Source organism: Sturnira hondurensis, unplaced genomic scaffold (assembly GCF_014824575.4).
Source record: "Sturnira hondurensis isolate 20B ecotype Veracruz unplaced genomic scaffold, ASM1482457v3 Scaffold0022215, whole genome shotgun sequence".
NCBI lineage: Eukaryota > Metazoa > Chordata > Mammalia > Chiroptera > Phyllostomidae > Sturnira > Sturnira hondurensis.
In genome coordinates this window covers 4,776,692-4,798,452 of record NW_028094846.1, presented here as the reverse complement: position 1 = coordinate 4,798,452, position 21,761 = coordinate 4,776,692, and the positions used below count along the sequence as shown (strand labels likewise).

Genomic DNA, 21,761 nt, shown 5'->3' with positions numbered 1-21,761 from the left:
GTTGACGCCCTTACCGCATTCCCTGCGCTGTCATGCGCTTTGCTTACACCGCCTCATTTAATCCCACCTCATTCATATCCACAGACACGAAACCGGGAGGGTCCGGCCCACAGAGCAGCGCCGATTAGTCACTGATTAGCTGTGAGACCCCAATTCAGGGGCCTGGCCTCCCAAGCCTGCGACCGCATCTATCAAATGAAAATATGGATGGTGCCTCCCCCTGAAATACCAGTTATTGTGAAAACATAAGAAATAACGCGTTGAACATGTATCCAATGCTTAAAGCATATGAACGTACACCACAAATAGCGCAAAACCAAAGACTCTCTAGTTTCTCTTCATGTGATACTCGCCTGCCTAATCCCTCCCTTCTGAACACATTCCTGTACAAGCTGATTTGCTCTGCAGACAGTGCATCCATTTCTAGCTGCTCCCAAACCTGCTTCCTAAAGTCCTTCAGAAAGTGCAGCTGGGTTGACAAACAGAGCCGCAAGGCAGGGGTAGTGAGGGGGGCATCTTCTCACACACTATAAAACCAATGTTTTGCTATCAGTTTTGCTGTAAGATATTTGACGCTATGAAGATCGAAAAGTCAAATTTCTTCAGCAGAAAAGGAAACCAAATTATGGGTATTTTACTGAAACATCACAACAAACCATTTCACAGTTATAGAAACTCATGTGCACACCAAATCACAACCAGTCAGTGTCGTTGCTGACTGGCCAAATGTCAGCCAGGAGTCCGAGCGGCGAGTGGAGGTGCGTTTGGGCCACTCCAGCCCAGGAGCTGCCTGACCTCAGCCCACTTGGGCTGACGGAGAATTGGAAGAGGTTCTTTTCCTTAAAAGGAGCGAGGGGAACGCCCCTTGATATGCAATCACACCCAGACAAAGTGCAAAAACGGGGATGGGGTCTGTCTGAGAAGAGGAACCACAGGATGATAACTGAGCAAGTCATATGACGGCGAAGCCTGCACCGCGTGAATCCCTGTTTCAGAGGAAAAGCGAGTGCGTGTAACCAAAGGCTGGCACTGTGTTCACCATCCCTGACACTTTATCGGTCACTCACAAACATTTTCACCACTAGACCTTCTAGAAGGCGAGCGTGTTCATCTCAAGTGTAGGTCAAGTTTCATCTCTTGGAGCAATAGTTCAAACCCCTTATTTGGGGATTCATCCACCCCAGGTATTTGCCATTTTGCTGTAGAACTTGATAACTGATACATAGTTTTAAACTGTCCATCAATACAGGTCTCTACTAGCAATAAGAGTGTGGGGCCAGGGCGTCTGTGCCACGCGGAGTTGGCCTGGGACACCTCGACATCCTAATGTCTGCCTGAGGCTTCCTGAGCACTGAATACTTCCAAGGAGGCAACGGTGGCTGGAACGGGAAGAGAACCCTTTGGACTGAGCTGCCTCTCCCGGGGATTCCACGTGCTTTGATTGCTTCATGGAGACAGGCCCGGGTGCTGGGTTGCTCAGCAGCAATTCTCATCCCCCCAGCACCCTGCTGTGGTCCAGACACACACTTGGAGTGTTTCCAGAGAGGGGTACTCAACCACGCAGTTGTCTTGATAACAGAACGGCTGCGTGCTCAGCCCTTCTGGAAGCACCCATCCTGCCGTGACCAGAGACTTCTGTTAAAATATGGGCAGTTCCTTCTATCGTCTGTGTTAACACAGACGGGAAGAAGGGATGGACCATAACAAGGATATAGAAGGTGTGCTTCCTTATTTTTCCTTTCCTTGACTTTCAAAAAAAAAGACTGAAACAATGTTAGGAAGAGCACTTGGAACAACTAATAATCAGAAAAGACATTCGTTTATTCAACAAGTATTCACCTAGCACCCACCACAAGCTATCGAGAGTTAATTACATTCTAGGGCATTAAAACCATAAGGAAATGTTTGTTTTATTCTGCAACAGAGCAAAGCTGTGCAATGTTCAGGAAAATAACATAACAACCATAACATCTACAAAGTATAATTCTTCCTGGACAGGCTATGCACGTTCATGTTTGCCCTTCGTAGCCTTTTATATGAAGAACTCAAACCCTCAAAGCATCAGGAATTAACCTCCACTTCACAGGAACCCGCACTTTCTAACAATTGTCCTGTGGTAATATGAGTTATCGAGATAAAGTTTAAAAACTTAGTCTCTGTACTTTAACTGCTCATGAGATATTCTGCAGCAACGTCAACTCCATCAGCATAGCTGCGTTAAGTTTTCAGTGCACTGATTCTGTTACATTTTCTGATGGCAGACTGCGGGCCTGCGTACTCCCAGTAGTAAGTGAGTGCCCCTACTGTGTAAGAGAATCACGAGGTTTCCTTTGTCAGTACGTAATGGGCAATTTTCGGTTTACAATTCAGTAAGCGCTTCTGGATGACATAAGTCTTTGCAGTCTCAGAGTTCCCACTTTTAGCCATTTTAGAAGGCAGGGAATGTAGAATAAAATGCAGATCAATAGGTCCTTCTTATTTTTTTTTACCAGCTCTAACAAAACCATAAAAGATTAAAATAACTAGTGAAAAAAAAGATTTTGAGCAGGGAAAGAAACTGTAATTATTTGTGTTATTAATCCCACAAACAATGATTAAGCATAGACTGCTTTCCACTCCTTGCCTGTGTTAGATGTTTGGGACACAAAGACGGATCAAAACCCACACCATGTTCCTTGCCTCCACGGGACTCAGGTCTAACATGGACTTGACACCTGTTGCCGGAGAAGACAGAGCATAGCTTCCTGGAATTCAGAAAACATGTTTGTATGTCTGTCTGCAGATTCTCTCCTAAAGCAACGGCTAGAATGGAGGATGTGTCCATAAGACCGTATGTATAAATCAATGTTACTATCAAGCATGTTAGCATGTTAGTGAGGATGCATACAGGATTTAAAGTGGCCCTGGCTGGTGTGGCTCAGTGGATTGAAGCACAAGCCTGCGAACCAGAAGATCGCGGTTCGATTCCCAGTCAGGGCACATGCCTGGGTTGCAGGCCGGTTCCCTGCAGGCCAGTTCTCAGCAGGGGACGCACAAAAGGCAACATTGATGTTTCTCTCCCTCTCTCCTTCCCCTCTAAAGATAAATAAATAAATGAAATCTTTAAAAAAAAGTAGACACTGACTAGAAGAGAAAAGAGGATGAAAAAAATCAGAAGAGGAAAAAAATCAGAAGAGGGAAGAGGGTGAACCTCAGACAGTCTGCTGAAAAGCCAGTGACCTACTTAAGTGAGCACCTCAGTCACACTGATCCCACCAGGGAGCCCAGACCTTCAGCTCCTGTTTCTCGCAGTCGTCTCACTCGGCGCACACGCAGTGCTACACGCGTGCTGTTCTGAGTACGGGGGATACAGTGAAAAAAGACTGAGGGCCTATGGAGGTGCCCTCGGTCAAGAGGAGGAGACAGACACACAATCCGCATACAGCGCCGAGTAAGACAGCAGTCAGGCAGGGTACAGTGAGAGCCCAGGGAGGCGTGCGAGTCCTCCAGGGAAACAAGACAGGCCTCCTCGAGAACGCTTCTCGTTTGCTTCCCATGCCAACCACCCAGCACGGTGCCTGGCACATAAAAGTAATTGCAAGGGTTTGTGGAATGAATCAACATTCTAAGCGATGTGGAGAATTCTATACAAAGTCCTAACTCTGAGGAGTTTAGAAATTCTAGTAGAACGATGACACATACACAATCCCCCAAATAAGAGGTTTTAACAAATAGAAACACTGCCGTTTTACGTGCAATGTTTACCTTAAAAGAACAGAAGAGCAAGATGGCTCTTCTGTTGGGGGTGGTTAGGGAAGGCTTCTTGGAGGAAGTGAGATTGTCAGGTAGCCTGTGAGGCTGCTGTGGATTTCAGGAGTTGGAAGGCTGGAGGGGGTTCCCTGTTGGAAAATTCCTGTGGGAGGTCAGGGAAGAGACCAGTGTGGCTAGAGATGCAGAACAGGGTGGGGAGTGGTCACTTTTAACACAGGGAAGGAAGACGGGGCTTGAGCTAAGTTTCAAATTCCAAGGCTAAAGAATTCAAACCATATCCTATAAATCACAGGAAGCCACTGAAAGTCTTTGGAGCAGTGCGGTAACATAAAAGCTACATACTTTTTGCATATGAAACATGTAGGACTATCTTTGTTCCCTTAAAGACATACACCGGCGCCTCTGTTTCCCTGAAGCATGTTGTCGTCTGCATCTTTGTTTTCTACTTTCTAAGGGACTGTTCATTTGGAGATCATTTTAGACTTACCAAGCAGTTGAAAAAACAGTACGGAGTTCCCTTCCAGCCTTCGCCCAATAAAGGTGTCATTTTGAAAGATGAATCTGGTTAAAGAGCAGGTAGGTCTTTAACACATGCAGACATCCAACCAGATTCACTAAGACTGCTTAGCAAATGGCCCTTTGAGGGGCCAGGATGCTGAGCCTGTGCTGCAAAGTGGGTTGAAGTGGCTGCGTGCGGGCCAGTCTTCTGCCCCAGGACAAAGAGCTGCGCTGCCATCCGCACGAACCCGAGGGCAGCACTCGTGCCCTGGCCTTGGGAACAAAAGCACGGCAGACAGCAGCATGGCCCCTTGCTCCCCACGCAGTCTGAGCACCAGGCCCACTGCCCTGAGCATAAGCAGCCCCTCAGACCTCTGTCTCGCCACCTTCAGGAGGACCGGCAAACAGGAGCCCAGCGGCACGCAGGGGCCTGGCCCGCCCCCTGGTTTCCCTACTCCCCACTGCCCTGTGCTGGGCACTCTGATGGCCAAGGCCACGGCTCTTTCCCCAGGGCCGGAACACAGCACCCTCACTTGGCTTCTTTCTTCCACATAGCTGGAGCTTGATTAAATGCAAAGACGCAGGTATGGCCGTTAGGAGAGCAGAGGCCTCCTTCGGTGGGAAGCCGCACGGGCCTCCCCACCTTGGGGGAGCTCGCTGTTCCAGATAGGTGGTCTGGCCCAGCCAGCCAGAGTTCTTGGCTCTGGGGGTTGGGGCCGAATCCCCAGCAAATAATGAGGTGTGACTTTGCTTTCCTCTGCCATTGCTCCGCCTTCAGAAACCACGAGAGGAGCCGCTGCTGCGGTCTCCAGAGGGTTTGGGTATTTCTGGTCCTCCAGTGTAACATCAGGTAGGAGCCCCACGCGCTGGGCACAGCCTGTCACTTGGCCTTTCCGCCGAACTCGCGTTGATTATATTGGCCCATGGTAAGCTCTCATACACACACAAAAAAAACAGTAACAATTCTAATCTCTCCCCTCTTCCTTTACCACAACCAGAGTAGCTAGGGAGCCACCATTCGGGTGTTTTTAACTGTACTTTCCTGTCTTATTTGAAAAAGTGGTTAATTCAATATAGACTCAAGGACACCTGTGTGCATCCAGGCGGAATCCCACCAAATACCGCTTAGGTCAGGCCTTGAAAAGGAAGAATGAAATACATTTCCTCTGTCAAAGGAATGTTTAAAAGATTCCATGGGTATTCATTTTCAAACGTCCTCTGCCTCTGTTATTGAGGTCACCTTCTTTGAAGCCCTGAAAATAGAGATTGAAGTAAGTGGTCCTGAGAAACCTGATTCACTTTTCAGTTCTAAAGAAGAATCTGTAAGAAATTTTAATTTCAGGGTAAAGCTGAAGTATTCTTTAAATTCCCTTAACACTAACATTTTTAAAATGGGCAATAGATTCTTATAGTTCAAAAGTCAAAAAAATATGAAAAGGAAAAAGTGTTTTTCTCACTTCTGACCCCAGAATGTTTGGAGCAGGAGAAATACATTAGAAAGCCACTTTTTCCCTTGCCTGCTTTGCATATTTATTTGTGTTTCTGAGTAACTGTTACTATGACAACATCTTGCATCAAGCTACCTAATGTTAATCAGGAAGTCAGAATTCATTGCCAAATGTTTGGAAAGCAGCCCTTATGTGTATTATTTGACTCAAAATGATGTTTTTTAAACTTACAAATCAGGAATTTTCCAAAGGACATCTCAAAGCTGATAACTGAGCAACAATAGATACACCAACATATTCTACTAGGCTGGAAGTGTTTTCTTTATCTAAAACTCCATATAAATAATCAAAAGCAGAGTTTGGGCAAGAAATTATGCATTGTTTTCCAATGACAATAATAGCTGCTTCCTACCATTATAAAATCATTCACTAGCAGCTGTCAATGCCCAATACATATTCTCGAATGCTTTGAAGCACATGGATAGCAAGACATTTATCAAAATGATGGGCACAGACAGAACTAATTTTTCAGTTCCTTTGCTAACACAATTCAGCCAAAACACTGCCTTGGAGAGTCGTGCTCTTAGGACCCACGGTAAGCAATCGTCCAGGCAAAACGGACGAGATTCCCGTCTGAGGAAGGTTCCCACCAAGGGGCACTCGCTCACGGCCCACCCGTCGGCAGTCCTTCGTGGCGCCGAGCAGCAAGCAGGCCCACGGAGTTCTTTCTCTGGCCCGGTCTAAGCCTGGTAGCAGTTTACACTAATTCATTTGGTTTACGTTCCCTTTGGAAGATAAAGTGTGGCTGAACATCCTCCTTCCACTAGAATCTAATTTACCGAAAGGCAGTTAAGTCCATTTTCAGCTTTTCATCCCCAGTCAAAGCACCTCCATTCTAAAATTCACCCCCTGCCCCCCGTACTGCCAGACGCCAAACTCTAATCATGTTAGTTGCTCATTGATTGTCCCTCCCCCCAATTTTTCATATATCCCTTAAAAATATGGACATTAAAATGGGATTATATCTCATTAAATGAACATGACCAATACCAAGCAGAGGGAAAGGGTTATTCTTCATGGACATACCTCCTAATTTCCCTTCGCCCCATTCCAGCAACTCTGTGTTGCACAGGTTGCAAGCACAAGGCCCGCGGGCCGAATCTGGCCTTGCACTTTGTTTTACCCAGCCCTCCACCTTGTTTCTACCCAGCAACAGTGCCAAGCTCTCACTTAACTGTTAAGGAGTGGTTACATGTACACAGTCCTAAAATTACACTCGGCCCTTTGAAGGCAACTATGAGGCTGATGTGGCCCCCCCGGTAAAAATGAGTTTGATACCCTTGCTCTATTGATTACAAACATTCTTATTAAGAGTCCTAATGTGCTGAGGTCAAGCTAAGAACTAGGCCGTGATAACACTCAGGTCTTGGCTTGCTGTCTTCAGCCTGTGCCAGTCATTTACTCCTCCCCACCTGCGGGCCATGCTTTATTCATTATTTGGCTGAATAGCAGGTGCCACTTCGTGTTTCTATCCTACGGCAGATGAACATCCCTGATGTTCAGGGTCATCCAAAGGCGAACAAACTTACTCCGAAGTCTGTCGTCAACATCACCAATGAGCCCTGGCCGGGGGACTCAGTTGGCTGACACATCATCCCGATACGCCAAGGTCTGGGGTTTGATCCCTGATCAGGGCACATACGAGAATCAGCCAATGAATGAATAAATAAATACGCAGAACAACAAATCAAGGATTCCATTAATCTCTCTCTCAAATCAATAAAAACAAAATATTTTTAAAAAATCACTAATGAAAAGGGTAAAATAGTATTTACTGATGATACATCTGAAAAGGAGCTAATCTCCAAAATTTATAAAGAACTTATATAATTTAACACCAAAAAATCCTATTAAAAATGGGCAAGAGACCTGAACAGACACTTCTCCAAAGAGGACATACAGATGGACGATAGAGATATGAAAAGATGCTCAGTGTCACTAATCATCAGAAGAATAAAACTTAAAAGCACAATGAAATATCACCTCGCACCTGTCCGAATGGCCATCATCAATAAATCAACAAACAAGTGCTGGCGAGGATGTGGAGAAAGGGGAACCTTTGTGCACTGTTGGTGGGAATGCAGACTGGTGCCGCCACTGGGGAAAGGAGTATGGAGTTACCGCAAAAGATTAAAAATGGATCTACCTTTCTGCCCAGGAACCCCTCTTCTAGAAATATATCCAAAGAAACACTACTCACTAATCTGATGAACACCTATGTTCATCGCAGGATTATTTACAAGAACCAAGATTTGGAAGCCCCCCAAGTGCCCTTCAGTAGACGAGTAGATGAAAAAGCTGTGATACATTTACACAATGGAATACTACTCAGCTGTAAAAAAAAAAAAAAGAAGGAATCCTAGAGAGCATTATGCTAAATGAAATAAGCCAGTTAGAGAAAGAGAAATACCATATGATTTCACTTATATGTGGGGTCTAATGAATGAAACAAACAAACAAACAAAATAGAAACAGACTCACAGACAGAGAACAGACTGACAGCTGTCAGAGGGATGGGGGGTTGAGGGGCTCGGATGAAAGAAGTTGAAGGGATTAAACAAAAAAAATAAACAAACAAAACTCATGGACACAGACAACAGTATGGTGGTTACCAGAGGGGAGGGCATAGATAGGGGAAGGTAGAAGAGAGTAAATCCGGGATAAACGGTGACGGCAGGAAACTTGACTTGGGGCGGTGAACTCACAATACAATATACAGATAAATGTATTAGAGAATCGTATACCTGAAATTTATATAATTGTATTGATCAATGTCACCAACAAATTCAAAAAAGAAGTAAAAACAAAACTACTCCAAAAAAGTAAAATAATCCAGCCTTCACACCAAAGTTAATAAATTCAGTGTTTTTGACTTTCGACCTATGAACAGAATGACTGCTGTGATTTTTTGAGTCATTCACACTGTGCAGCACATACTAGACCAACAGCTTTGTGTCGTCCATGGTGAGTATCTAGCACAGGCTCGCACTGACACTGTGCATCGCGGAGAGGCTCAGGAAGCTCATTAACGGGGCCCGCGGGCGACCGGACTCCTGCTACGGGCCAGCAGTGAACCAGGAGTAGGACCCACGGCTTCCTGTGCTGTATCACTCGACTGAGGAGCACATGATGTATTCCTTACAACAGAGGTCATGAAAATCTATTTTGGACTTGGTTCTGTTCACTTTCGCAAGGTGGAAGAACCATGTCCATACCTATGGCTAAATTTCAAAGGAGGACCGATTCACTTGAATAGCAAGGCGAGTTCTGCGAGAGGCAGGCTCTAGTGACCACGGCGGGCTCGGGCTATGACTGGAGCGAGAGGACCTGCTGAGTTGACCACGGCAGCAGAAGTCAACGGGCGATGGAAACTGACTTTCAAGTGAAAGCCCTTCTTCTGAAGAGATTACGGTGACAAAAGTATGAACAGGTGAGGACCTCAGAAAGTCTACTGAATGGAGCAGGGGGCTGGTTCTTTTCCACAGGTGCCCCCCTTCCCCACACCTCCACCCTTTTGCAAAGTGTGGCACTAAATAATGGAAAGCTGAAAAAGGCAGAAACTGATGCCAATTGGTGTCAAATTGCAAGGCAATTTTCCAGTGGAACTCTGTGACCATTCAAATGAACTGACTGGTTTGCCTCTCATTCTATACCATTGTCGTGGGTATGTGATCATGTATATACACCAGTCGGCAAAACAGGGCTTCTGTTTAAAGCCTGGTCGTGGGCATAAAGGAAAGAACCATCAGAACAAGATCTCCAGTTTCCAGCAACACCAACATTACTCACACAAAGGCCTGTGATGTTAACATCTAGCCCTGGCTGGTGTGGCTCATTGGATTGAGCTTGGGCCTGCAAACCACATGATCGAGGTTCGATTCCCAGTCAGGGCACATGCCTGGGTTGCAGGCCAGTTCCCTGCAGGCCAGTTCCCAGTAGGGGACGCATGAGACACAACCATACATTAATGTTTCTCTCCTTCTCTCCTTCCCTTCCCCCGTAAAAATAAATAAATAAAAATTTTAAAAAAATAGTTAAAGCAACATCTAGTATATCAAACCATGATGCTTAAAACTAACTCACATAGTAGAGTGTTAGGCCATCTTTTATTTACTAGTAAATACTTTTTATAAACTACCAACATTTTGTCTTTATTATATACTAAAACTATCGCTGAAATTTTATAGTTTTTTTATTTGTCTCTGAAAATGAACCTCATAGAATTTAAGGTATAGGGGGTACACACAGATTTTAAACTTGGACCTTAGAGATTTTATCAGTGGCTTGCTTCTCTATTGCCTGGAAACATTTTTTTTAATATTTTATTTATTTATCTTTAGAGAGGAAGGGAAGGAGAGAAGGAGAGAAACATCAATNATCTCCAGTTTCCAGCAACACCAACATTACTCACACAAAGGCCTGTGATGTTAACATCTAGCCCTGGCTGGTGTGGCTCATTGGATTGAGCTTGGGCCTGCAAACCACATGATCGAGGTTCGATTCCCAGTCAGGGCACATGCCTGGGTTGCAGGCCAGTTCCCTGCAGGCCAGTTCCCAGTAGGGGACGCATGAGACACAACCATACATTAATGTTTCTCTCCTTCTCTCCTTCCCTTCCCCCGTAAAAATAAATAAATAAAAATTTTAAAAAAATAGTTAAAGCAACATCTAGTATATCAAACCATGATGCTTAAAACTAACTCACATAGTAGAGTGTTAGGCCATCTTTTATTTACTAGTAAATACTTTTTATAAACTACCAACATTTTATCTTTATTATATACTAAAACTATCACTGAAATTTTATAGTTTTTTTATTTGTCTCTGAAAATGAACCTCATAGAATTTAAGGTATAGGGGGTACACACAGATTTTAAATTTGGACCTTAGAGATTTTATCAGTGGCTTGCTTCTCTATTGCCTGGAAACATTTTATTTTTCTTTTTAATCAGCAGAAACCAAAAGCCCTCTGCCTACCTTTCCAGGTGCTGGCTCACCTAATCCCACCATATGTTTGCAAACCAGTAACACCCCTTCCCCCATCGGCCCCCTCTCCCCCCGTCTGGACAAGACTCCTAGACGGCTTTCACATCCGCCTCTCCCACTGCCTGTGCCTTCGCCCACATTCTGGTTCTTCCTTTTCCCATATACTTATTCATAGCCTGTTTGTCTTTATGGTCTGCAACCTCCTCTAAGAAACCTTCGCCATACAGCCCTGACCCCCTCTCCATGTCTGTCCCTGTGTCACTTGAGTCTTAAGTGAGTCTCTAACCCTGACCTCACCACCTCCTACTCTTTCTCTTACCCTATTCCTGCCCTACCGGCCTCCAGGTACACCCTCACTGCAGGGCCTTGGCACCTGCCGTTCCCTCCCTCTGAAAAGGTCTTTTCTCAACAGTCTGCACCACTTGCAAATATTTTCTCAAATGCCATGTTTCTTAACCACCCTATTAACATGGCAACCCAGGCCCAGATTCTCTACCTTTTCTTGGTTTGATTTTCTTTTCCCATTGCTCTGGACCACAGGTGGCAAACACAAGTGGTCGGGCCAAATCCTCGGGCCCTGCACCTCGTTTTATCTGGCCCTGCACCTTGTTTCTACCCGGCAGCAGCGCCGCACTCTCGCTTAACTGTTAAGGAGTAGTTACGTGTATACAGTCCTAAAATTTCATTCGGCCCTTTGAAGGCAACCTCAAGGCTGCTGGCAGGGGGGTTGATGTGGCCCCCAGTGAAAATGAGTTTGACACCCCTGTGTTAGATAAACCTGAGCATTGGTGTTAAGTACAATTGATTCAAAAGATCGAAATTATTCTCTCTTCTTAACAATTGTTTTTACCCTTTAAATCATACCAAACAAACTCTCCGAAGGCATGCATTTTATGTTCTTTATCCTTCCATCCCCAGCACAGTGTCTGCCACGTGGTAACCTCTGATACATGTTTAGGGAGGGAATGAGCAAATCAGAGAACAAATGAATGGAAGAACTGAAGGTTTATTGTTACGTCTCGTCTGACAGACGGCCCTTTCCAAGGACACAAGACCCCTCGGCTAGGAATGTAGGCTGAGACAACTATGTCTGAGTTATTCAGTGTGGCCCGCTAAAAGTTTTCCGATTACAAGTTTAAAAAGTACTTTTTTAAAGTTAAGTGAAAGCCTATTAAATAAACCTTAACTACCTCAGCCTCCCTTTTCCACTATAAAGTGGGAAATTAAGCTGTGAAAGGTTTTAATCTACTCAAGTACAGGATCAACTTAATTTTATAATTCTGATCTCACAGGCTTTTTCAAAGCCCAAGGCCTGCTCAGTTCAGAACTACAAGTCTGCTCCACCGAAGCGTGGGTTTGCGCAGTCTGGTCACGCACAGGAAGAGGGACTCCGTTTATGTGACTGGTCTTTGTGTTTTAAATGTTAACATTATTTCTATCCACAAGCCATTTTATCTTAATCGGGTATATTCCCCTTTAAATGCCTACCTCATTAACATCTTTAAATCATCTGTAAGGGCCGCTAAGTAGAAAACTAAAATTAAATCCCAAAATATATATATATATATTTGCAAATAACACTAATTCAACCCTTCTCCTCTGATCTACCCCACCGCATACGCCTCTTTCAGTAAGAACGGTAACTACCTAAATTCAAACATGTCAGCAGAATCTCCCCATCCCTGCCGGAAGGGATCGTCTAAAACCACCCCAAAGGGTGTTTCCCTGCTCTCCTCCCCCTCCTCCCTCTCACACAAACTCCTGCCCCGGCCAAGCCTAGCATGAGACTTTCAATTTCAACCGGAGCCAGTAGTAGGGCTGGAGGACCACTCATGGACAGGAAGCAGAACGACTCATCCCTTCCACAGAGACATCTAGGACTGAGAGGGCCCCACGCATTCTCCCCCTTCTTAAAGGACCCTATGGGACGGGGTTAAATTTCACAAATTCCAAAGTGCATTTACGCTGTGGGATTTTAAAACTTAATCCTCTTGCCGTTCCCTCCGGTTTTAAACAGCTTGTTTGTCTTCTTCCTGCGAGCGTGGAGTACAGTGCAGAAATGGAAACCAGATTGCTCTATGCAGTGAATTGCATGTGGTGTCCACATTTCTCCTGGCAGCCGTTTCCCGGCACACATCCACCCAGAAAATTCCTCCCTGAGTGATTTTTAAGTAAGATGGCAGCCGCAGCGCTGTGTGGCGCATTCCAAGCGCACGCTTGCAGGCGCTGCCAACGGCACCCTACGCGGCAGTTTACATTAGGAGTCTTTGCAAAAGTAAATAAAGACGTTAAAATGTAATCGAGGAAGGAGCTTTCGATGGCCACGGGGCTTTCTTAAGAAGGAAACCTCTTCCTCTGACTCTCATCCATTCAGGAAAATCTCACAATGACCCATCTGTGTTTGTTGACCTGATTCCTTGTGGGCGTCCTCTGAGCGTGTGCACAGAAGCTATGGGTGGGTGGGTGGGTGGGGGTCTTCCTTCAAAGAGATTGTAATCAAGTGAGAAAGAGGAGACCTAAACCCCAGACCAAGCTGGGCGATGGGGTGCGAGTCAGCAGAGCAGAAGCCATGGATAGATAACCAAATGGGACCAGCGACAGGGTCTGTGGGGTTATGGGGGGTATTCAGGAGGCAGCATCTCTGGAGCTGTGAGAAAGCTGATCTGGAGTAAGCCAGTTCGAGCCACCTAAAACCCCACCATTCTCTCTCCATCCTGCTGAAGACGTTTAATGTTTTTTTTTTTAAAAAAGTCGCTGCTTCATAAGAGAATTATTTTAAACCCACAAGGAAGAATGAAAGAATTTGATTTGGAAGCTATTTGTTCTTAAGCTTTGCATTCATAAGGTTAAATTTAACCTGACTGAAACATTAACAAAGAAACTCAAACCTCCTTCAACAGTCCGATGCACGTCTTCACTGGTAGCCCAGTTCCAGCCCCAGAATCTGAAGAGGGCTCAGAAGGAAGCGGCTAGAGAGACCGGGGGAGAGCTGCGGATGGCATCGGAATGAGCCGGGCAGCGGGAAAGGGGCAAGAAGGAGCAATAAGCCTATGTTACTGAACACCCTTGGGTTACTTGTAGAGACACAACAATATCACACTTATGTACACCATGTGACATTCGACATGAAATGTTCAAATTCAGGCTGTAAATTATTACGCCCATATCACTACCCTACTAACCACACTCAAGCAGGCCTTCCTCCTGCCGGGCCCTCTATTTTGCCCGCACCCTGTAGTCCAAGTGCTCCCAGGCACCTCTCATTTGACAAATGAGAATGCGGCAGAGCGGAACAGCACCAAGCCACTCTGGTGGTCCTTCTCTCATACGCAAGTTGTATCTAAGAAAGCAGCCGTTTGACTGGACCTCAAGAAGTGGAATTTGTTCGAGAAAGATATCGAAATCACATACCATTCCTTACATCTGCACAACTACTAAATCACCAAACAGCTTGGGCCCTGGACACTGCATGACGTGACCTCAGTGTCTTCACTGTTAATTCAAAATGTCGATTGCGCAGTCAAACTGTCCACTGGCTAACAAGGGGAACTGTATCATGAGAACGACAACACAGAGTGAGAAAAGCTCTCAGCCTGGCCTTTCCAAACAGTGTCCATCAGCACGTATTCACCGAAAAGTCTCTGACCCTCTCCCACGGTCACTGTGAAGGAGGTGCACGCGTGTGCCGTGGGGATGGCGGTTGAAAGTGAGGGGTGTGATGAACATGAGAATCCTGCACATACATAATGTACCAGACACACACACGCAGGAGGATAGTCTCGGGACGTCACGGACATGGCGCTCATCTAAATGAGTCTGAATATGCACCATGCAATCCAAACGCAATCGAATGAAACAAGAAACAAAGTCCGAGCGCCCCCCACACAGGGAATGCAACCCAACCAGTGTTCGCGTTCCTGAGCGACCAACACCGATTATCTCATGATCTGAAGGCAAAGATGGAACGAAAATCAAGGTTGATTAGACAACACGGATGTGGCAAAATTCACTTGAAAATCAACTCCAGCTAGCTCTCCTGTGTGTTGTTAAAGGTTAAAAAATACAAGGGACTCAACTTTCTAAAAATTAACAACTGAAATTATAGGACTAAAAATGTCATGGTCTAGAATCATTAAAAAAGACAGAGAAGTCCTGTATCCGCACAATGGCTTCATGGCCAACAAAGGCTCACTTCTAGGAGAGTCAGAAGATTCCTTTTACACCACTTACCCCAGCTCTCATTTCCTCTGTCCAGAAAAGTTAGGGAAAAGAAAAGAACTTCAAGTTCATTTGGTTCTTTCATGAGTTTCTCTTTGGTCATAACTTCATGAGGCCCTAACAATGCAGGTTGAACGCTAACCGGCACGCATACTGGGCCAGGCCCAGACAGTTTCAGCGGAGTCCGAAGCCTTTAAGGGGAAAAAACTGATCTAAAAACCTACTGGTTCTCCAGGAAAAAAAAAAAAGCCAGTATTTAAAACCCAGAGTAGTTCTTTCAAAAAAAATAAATTACATTTACAAATTTTTTTTAAAAAGGTGAAATAAAAAAGAATTGTTCCCGAGGAAAATGTTTGTTACGAGGCAGAGGTTGGGAGGGGCCGACTGCTGCTGGTGTGGACAGGCTTTTCAAATGCAGTCGGCGGGGGCTCCACCCTGCGCGCAGGAGCAACGGCCTATGCTGCAGTAATTGCAAGATTCCGAAGGCATTTCCTACCTAATTTGCAGGTGCAAAACTTCAACTCTTGCTGGAAAGCTGTGACAGGCATATTTTTTAAAAATATATGAGCGAAATGTGCACTCCCTAAAACTAACATCTAAGATTACGGAAAAGGCACTGCACACGCCATAGGCTTTAAGAATATGTTACTTTAAAGAGGGGATCGATTTTGATGTTAGTGTCTGTCGTAGAGTGGTCTGGTTTAGTTTACAATATATGTCTGTACATACACATACATGTACTCCCACACGCACAGTATAATAAAAGCAGTGGTGAACTCAAAGGAGAGGAAAGTCAGTTGGGGCTTTTCAGAAAGGTTTCCCGAAAGGTCATCTTGCCAGTTCCCACTGCTGTGTTTTAACAATCTGTTGTCTTTCTTTGTGAATCCAGTGTTTCCTTCTAGTTTTACGTGTTTTATACACACATCATTTATTTACCCAACGAGATTATAAATGCCTTGAGGAAAGTCACGCATTCTTCCTGAACTGGACTCCCTGGGCCCTGGGCTCTGAAGTCAGAGGGCACGGCTTTGAATTGGGGTCGGACTAGGCACCTCGGTGGGGGCCCCGCTGGACCCTCCCAGCCACACCTAACCGGCTGGAGGCCCACCTCCAGGCCGAGCCCTGTTTCAGGCTTCCCTCGCACATGAGCCCATCTGGTCCTTGGAGGAACCTGTTTCACAGATGAGGAAACAGTAGCTCAGAGTTCTTAAGTAACTGCCAAGGCCAGTGGTGCAGCCAGGGTTCCAGGCCGGAGCCCTCCCGGGTACTGCCTCCTGCAGCTCCTATTTCCTCTGCAACCTCCCTGCCTGCAGAGACCCTGCCTGCAGAGACCCTGCCTTTCAGGGAGGCTGGCTTAGCCTCGGTGACAAGCGGAAAGTGCCACCCTGGAGGCCCGGTGTCAAGGAAGTGCTCAGAAAAAGGCGTGCAGTGTTGCAGAGACAACACGAACCCTTCGGAAGCAGAACACGGAACACTCCCCCTCGCTGACAACACGAACCCTTCGGAAGCAGAACACGGAACACTCCCCCTCGCCTGTTAAGATCGGCTTTGCATGGCAAACGGAAGCCATTTTTGACTGATTGCTATGCAAGAAATGTAAGTGCTTGTAAAAATATGTAATTAGCGCTCGTTTGCAACAGTAAATAAACTTCGCATGAGCTCTTGTGTATACCAAGGGCTTTTTGCGATCTGTGGGGGTAAACACCCACCTTGGCCTGAACAGGAGTATTTCAATGCAGTCTCATACAGCCCATGAGCAAATTCTCTGGAGACTGAACAGAACTGAAAAGCCCGTTGCAGTATCTACAACATACAACTAGACAGACTTATGTTGAATTAAACCCTTTTTAAAAAAATTACTGACTGATTTTTAGGGAGAGAGAGAGAGACGTCAATTTGTTGTTCCAAGTATCCATGCATTCGCGGGTTGATTCTCGTATGTGCTGTGACTGGGGATTGAACCCGCAACTTCAGCTTATCCGGAAGATGCTCCAGCCAACTGAGCTACCTGGCCAGCGCCAGATCAAACCCTTTTAGTGATTCATGTGATTTGTGTTTCCTCTCCTGTATATACCATATGACTACAAATCCTCGAATAAAGAGCCCTGTGCCATGGGCTAGCAGGGATGCCTAACCTGACTGGAAGGCTTGGAGCTGCTACAATGACCTGCTGCAGGACTGCCAGTATTGTGGGCGAAGCAGAAAGCTTCCCTTCCCACACGTTTCCTTGTAGCCACTGTGCTTTACTTGTGCTCCCCACACCGGGCCCCGCCACCGAGCCACAGAAAAGATACTTTCTCTACCCCTGAGAAAGACTGTTTTCTGGATTTCTATGGGAGGCATGTACTGGGGCTTTTTCTTTCTTTTTGACCTCATGCATGCTCATTCCCGAGTTGCACTCAAGAACTAAAATATCTGGGATGCCAAAAGACATCAGGAGTCGATATTCTAAAATCATCCGTGACCTGAGGACACCACGTTTCTCCTGTCCCAGTGAGCCGGTGCTCATTGTCAAGTGCGACTGGAACAGGGAATTCAATGGGAGCTCAGAGCACATAGCATTCAGATGATGCTGGCCCGCTTTGGGGGTGGAATGGGGCCCCAGGCTGCATTCCTAGTATGCTCTCACTTAAAATCGGCCTGCGAAGGCCAGCACCAATTTTCCAGCCCCTTTATCTTGCATTCCCCGAAAGATTTCGAGACGGTGCTTCGAACTTTACTGGAGTCATAAATCATATATTTGCCTTCCTGCGACGGGCTTTTCCGTGGAACCAGAGTGTTTCAGGTTCGCCGGCCGGATGTATCGTGTTCCTGCAGTACAGAAACAGTTGCTGTGTGTGTCAGTGGCTCAGAAAAGTCAAAGGCGTAACATTATCTTCCTCAGTCGATCTGAGGAAAGAATCTTCATAAAATACATACTGCTTTTGGTGAGGGGCTGATTTCTAAATAAACAGACTCCGCCGTGGAAATTCTAGAGACGGGCAAAACAAAACACGCATTTGCAAATGTATATTTTAAAATCTCTCACCATCTTGGCCTTTTGCAAGCATTTGGAAGATTGTAAAATCAGTTGCATTAAGCCGATGATTTATAGCTCTTCCAATTCAACTTTTTTCTTTTCCCCCCCCCCCAGTTATGCAAGGAAAACCCATTAGGTCTTCTGGACTCTTTCTCCTTGGCTCACAGCCTCTGGTCTTGCTAAGAAGGCACTTCTCTGCAGTCACCTGAAGGCAGCCATTTGTTGCGAGTCAGGGAGGGAGGGAGGGAAAAGGGGGGTGCTTTGCTCTAACAAACCTGCCAGTCCTTCTGGGCCCTAACCGGAGAGGAAGTGCTGGTGATTAAGGGACCGCATTGCCTCCAATAAAAAAAAGTGCTAATCCGCACAACAGAAGGCCAGACTAAGTGGGGCTATCTTCCCTAATTTGCAATGAACCGGGGTCAACTAGATTTTTATCTCACAGACGAGCCGGGAAGGAGAAAACAAGACGAAAGGAAACGGCCTGGTTTGGGGAGATCCTGCTTCGCCCATGAGATTGTGTGGCGGGCAGCTACACAGGATGCTCCCAGAAGATTAGAAGGCCAAAAATAAGTGAGGCAACATGGCTGGCCCCATGTTCACGTTTACTCCTCCAAGAAGAATGCGTCTGATGCATGACGGCAATACCCACACAGGAGTGTTAACACTGCACCATGGCCTCCGGTGAAGAGGAAAAACAAGGCAGTTTTAACTCCTGGGTTACTGTCGGGATAGAGGCTGGATCAGAAGCCACGTGCAGACTATGTAGCTTTCATTCGGTCTTTCCACAGTTCGGTGGATGGCCTCCTACAGGCGGAACAAGGTACAAAGATACCATCCTTGCCCTCGACGAGCTTCTGATGTTCTGTTTGGGCGGGGAGAAGGAACGTCCAAATATGTGGAATAATAAATAGAACATGTAACAGTCCAGTTCAGAACCAAGAGAAGACGGCAGATAACTGACAAATTAGTAACAGAAACTCTTAAGTGCCTTAAGAATTCAGCAGGGGGTAAGGCTGTCGCTCTAAGCTGGCAACAGGCTCCTGATCACAGGCACTGGCCTTGAAAAGAAGGAAAGACGCTGAGTTCTGCCACTTACTTCAGTTCCACGAAGTTACTACTTCACCGCCCCAAGCCTCGATTTCATCATCAATAAAATGGGAATGATAGTGGTATTTACCCCATAAAATTATTCTAAGAAACTGATATATTTTATTTGAAAGGATTTAGTGATCTGTAGCGAAGCTCTAAAATAACCTGACCATTGCAAAGAGGGTGAAAGAATCACACCAAACCGCTACTATTAATTTGGGATTGCAGAAAGGGGTTAGGAGGGTGGAGGGGAAAAGAACTTTTTCTTTAAATACTACCTATTGTATGGAAGTTTATAAGGCCTGAGCACTAATCTTGTAACAAAACATTTAAAGCAATAATATAAATACTATGAGAAGTGTACATATCTGAATGTCACAGAATAATTGTAAACACTAATGACCCTGTTTCTTTGCAAGTACATCAAAACAAGTCTTCTGGTTACAATTTGAGAATTTCTGAAGGCATACAATTTTGCCAAGCTGGGGAATAATAACCAACCGAAACAGTTTCTTTTCCAAGACATTTTAAAATAGAGCAAGTTTCAGAGTCAACCAAAACCATCTACTGATTCAAACAATCAGCTGAGTCCTTCCCTTTAGAAATAAGCCAATTAAATCACACCAAAGGCAAGTTGTGGTCCCGTGCTTCCTTGAGCCCACCACATTTCAGGAATTTAATTGATAACTTTACAGACCTGGAAAAGTCCTCAGGCCATTTCCAAAGGAATGCCAACAACTTTCCAGACAGGTATGGCAGACTTTTTAGCTTGAACTTGATCACAGGCATTCCTAACGCTGTAAGTAAGCGTTAGTTCTTGGAGGGCAGGAACCGTATCTTCTTAAACTTTATATGCCCAGGCCCTGGCACTGTGGCTAGCACACGAGTAGGCAGCAAGAATAAATATTTGTCAAACTATGTAGAGGAAAGATAACTCTAAAACACTCTAGTCCACTGACTGCCCAATGAGACAGGCTCATTTGCTAAGGGGAGAGCAACCTTCCTGCTTGTTTCTCCAGAAAGTCAGTTAAAAGGCTTCCGAAGCAGGAAGGATTAAGTTTGAGTTCCAAAAATTTCTCTGTTTGAGAGAGGGACCTATCTCTCCCATATTTGAGAAAGTACAGATGTGTGAACCGAGATGAAATCATGGAGCGTTCTGATCGGAACCCCCTTTCGTCTGCCTTACCCGAAATTTCCAAGGCATGCTTCGTGGATACGTATAAATAGAACAGGGCCGAGGAGAGGCTTCCGCTATTTGCGGCAGAATCAAGCCCACACCTGGAAGGCTGGGCTCCTGGCTGACTATTGTCCCTCTGGCTCATGGCCGGCTCCTGCATGGTGACTTGGGAACAAACATACGGACACCCAAAAAGGATGGGGTTGCGGTCCACGTGGAATGAGACTGTTAGGCTGCACGTGGTCCCATTTGCTTCGCCCCAGTGTCACGCAGGCGGTGGCGGGGGAAAGGAGTTGGAGCACGCCAGGCTTGCCCAAGCCCTAGGCCCTGAAGACACGGGTGTGGAACCTGCAGCACAGAGAGGCATGCAGTCCGTCTGCTGGTCGCCATGGATGACTTCGGTCTTGCTGTGAGTGCTGCACGTAATGCAGAGCTCCTCATCCCATCTCAGACTGCTGCATAATTCACTGCTCCCTTATTTCATCTTCCTTCCCAGGTGCCCAGGGCTTATCACCACCCCTTTGGAGCCCCTGCACGGTCTGCTAACTCCGGAGAAGGCATCTCGGGAAAAGCAAAAGCTTAAAGACAGTTCTCCCTGGAAACTTTCTGAAATACTCAGCCCGGTGTATTTAAAAACAGGTACCCTGGTCTGCATCTACAAAGTGGTGCCGTAGAGGCCAGCAGAAGTTACGGCTTTGGCTGTAATTTTTTAAAGAATGCTACGTTTCATAGTTTGGCGGCTCGCATGGAGTTCAGGAGCTACCTAGGAATTTTCTCCCATTTTGATCTCTGCGAGGGCCATTAATCAAGCTCTTGTTTGAAGGACTCGAACTTTAATCAGGATTCTATGGAGGGAAAGTCAGAGAGCTGAATACTCAATATTCAAGAGGCTACATAATTGAAAACAGCAAGAACAGGAGAAGAAAGGGGGGCTGATACGTTATAACCTTTGGTCAAGCGGCACTTGGCAAATTTCAACAGATTTCATTAACCGCAGATAAAGCTGAGCAGCGAAGCACCACGAAAACACAACCAAAGTGTCCACACGCGCTCGGGAAGGACCCGGGAGAAACAATGCTGCCTAGCAGTGTGGATCTACCCAAGGCAATTTGTTGGGAGAGTCCAGAGTCGTTATATCACGGTGGAGGCTGGAAATCCTAACTTTCAAGCTTCTTTAGGTCAAGCTATAGCCCGGCATGCGGAGTGGCAGCCAAAGTCGCCGAGAGAAACAAGGACGGCCACATGTGGAACTAATTACTCATGTAGCGGCCATGACAAAGAACATTTCTCCAGACTTTTCATGGGGGCTTCACTTTCAGGAAGTTGCTATAATTACTGTTCAAGTCTAGAGCAGCCTGCAAGCTGCTGACAGATCCAGCAGACGAGGAGGAGGAGGAGGAGGAGGAGGAGGAGGAGGAGGAAGGGAGGGAGGGAGGGAGGGAGGGAGGGAGGGGAGAGAGACAGAGAGAGAGGAAGAAAAATGAACTTATCTGCCCTTTCTGACGAGTGAAATACC

General features: G+C 45.9%; 1 protein-coding gene across 12 annotated transcripts in view; it reads right to left on the bottom strand.

Moving 5' to 3' along the window:
- The window catches only part of DNM3 (dynamin 3), a 383,116-nt gene that overhangs the window by 171,724 nt on the left and 189,631 nt on the right, over window positions 1–21,761 (bottom strand). The gene's annotated exons all lie outside the window — the stretch shown is intronic.